Source organism: Jaculus jaculus (assembly GCF_020740685.1).
Source record: "Jaculus jaculus isolate mJacJac1 chromosome Y unlocalized genomic scaffold, mJacJac1.mat.Y.cur SUPER_Y_unloc_4, whole genome shotgun sequence".
Taxonomy (NCBI): Eukaryota; Metazoa; Chordata; class Mammalia; order Rodentia; family Dipodidae; genus Jaculus; species Jaculus jaculus.
Window position 1 is genome coordinate 340813 of NW_025423389.1, and position 2027 is coordinate 342839.

Here is a 2027-nt window from a genome sequence, read left to right on the forward strand (position 1 = left end):
TAGAGTTGCCCAAGGATGACCAGAATTTTGGTGAACACTGTTGAGAATACAACAGTGAGAGGAGAGAGAGAGAGAGAGAGAGAGAGAGAGAGAGAGAGAGAGAGAGAGGGAGAATCAGTGCAACAGGGACTCCAGCCAGTGGAAATGAACTTGAGATGCATGTGCCACTTTGTACATCTGGCTTTCTATTAGGGTGCTTGGGGACAAACTCAGGTACTTATGTGGTTTGTGCAGTAAGCACTCCTCCCTGTTGAGCCAGCTCCCTAGTGTCCAAAATTCTATTGTTTTGTCTCAAAAAAAAAAAAAAAAAGCCGCATTGTACTTTGGAGAAAATTCCTTGTCCTCACAAGTCCAGTGTTCTCACAGTGAATGAAGCTGAAAGCTGTGTTTTGGTTATATAGATTGCTCATAAGTAAACTATGGGTGCTTATAATTTGTAGAATGAAGGCACTGGTCTAATAACCAGTATTTATGATGTAGCAAAGGCATATGCTTACCTGTCTTAGAAAAGAAAGGTTGTGGTGGCTTGATTCATTTGTCCCCATACACTTATGTGTTCTGAATTCTAGGTCCTCAGCTGATGGCAGTTTGGGAACTAAAATCTCCTGAAGGCTGTGTATTGTTAGGAGTGAGATTATGACTGCTTTAACCAGCCTTTCCATGCCAGTGTTTGCTACAGTATCCTGCTGTTGTTGTCCACCTGATGTTGGTCAGGAGGTGATGTCCACTTCCATGCCATTGTTTTCCCCTGTGATCAGGGAGCTGTCCCTCAAGTCTGTAAGCCAAAACAATCCTTTCCCCACAAGCTGCTCTTACTTGGGTGTTTTCTGCCAGCAATGTGAACCTGACTGCCACTAAGGTCATCCAACTTCCCTAGACACCTGCAATGGACGTGTGATTGGGTCTCCCTCATTCTCTCAGGACTGGGTGGATACTTCTCTTCTGGGATTTTTGTGTACCAATCACGTGCTGTTACCATGGTCCCTAGGACATTGTTTTGTACTTGTCTGTTTACACATCTTTCTGTATTGCTAGACTAGAGAGCAGAAATTTGGTCAGATTTCTGTTTGAGCTTCTGAACTTAGTAAAAAAAAAAGATCATTTGCTAAACACACAGAAAGTCTTCATTGAATGAACCAGTGTACACAAAGTGGAAAGCAACTGGGGTATTGGGGTAAGCTGCACCTATCTGCAAGGTCCTCATATGTTCTCTGTGAACTTTAATATTTAGGCCCAAGGAAACATGGTTGTGATTTACTATGAGTAAGATGCTTAAACTCATTCAATATACGGGGTCAATCAAGGTGTGTTTGTGTGTGTGTGTGTGTGTGTGTGTGTGTGTGTGACATAGAAGTGGTGCATGGATGTGTGTACCTGTGGTGTATGTGTGTGTGTGTACAGATGCATCAACTCTGCACATTAGAGACCTTGTGTGTTCTCCACTATCACTCTTATTTCGCTGACAGTTTCTCTCTGGACATGGTGCTCACCATTTTGGGGTTAGACTGGCTGACCAGAGAGCCCCAGCTGTCCCCATTCTTGTACAGCAAATGGTCTTACCTGTTAAGCCATCTTCACACCATGAATCAGCTCTTTGGCAATACCCACTTGTACGTGGTAGGAAGGGCTTGTCCCAATGTGTTTTAGCTTAAATCATGTTCTAATGGCTCCACTGAGGATACTGAAACAGTCATACTTAGGTATCAAACATATGAATCCTTGTGGAGTGTTCCTTGACATAGAAGAGCCCCAAGATTCATGGGTATACTTTCTAGAATGTTGTCCTTATGAGATCAACCAGAATTCAGCTACCTGAAAAACTTTCTTTGTTTATTTTCATTTATTTATTTTAGAGAGACAGACAGAGAAAGAGGAATATATATAGAGATAATGGGCGCACCAGGTCCTCCAGCCACCACAAACAAACTGCAGACGTGTGCGTCCTTTTGTACATCTGGCTAACGTGAGTCCTGGGGAATCAGGCCTCGAACTGGGGTCCTTAGGCTTCATAGGCAAGCACTTAACCC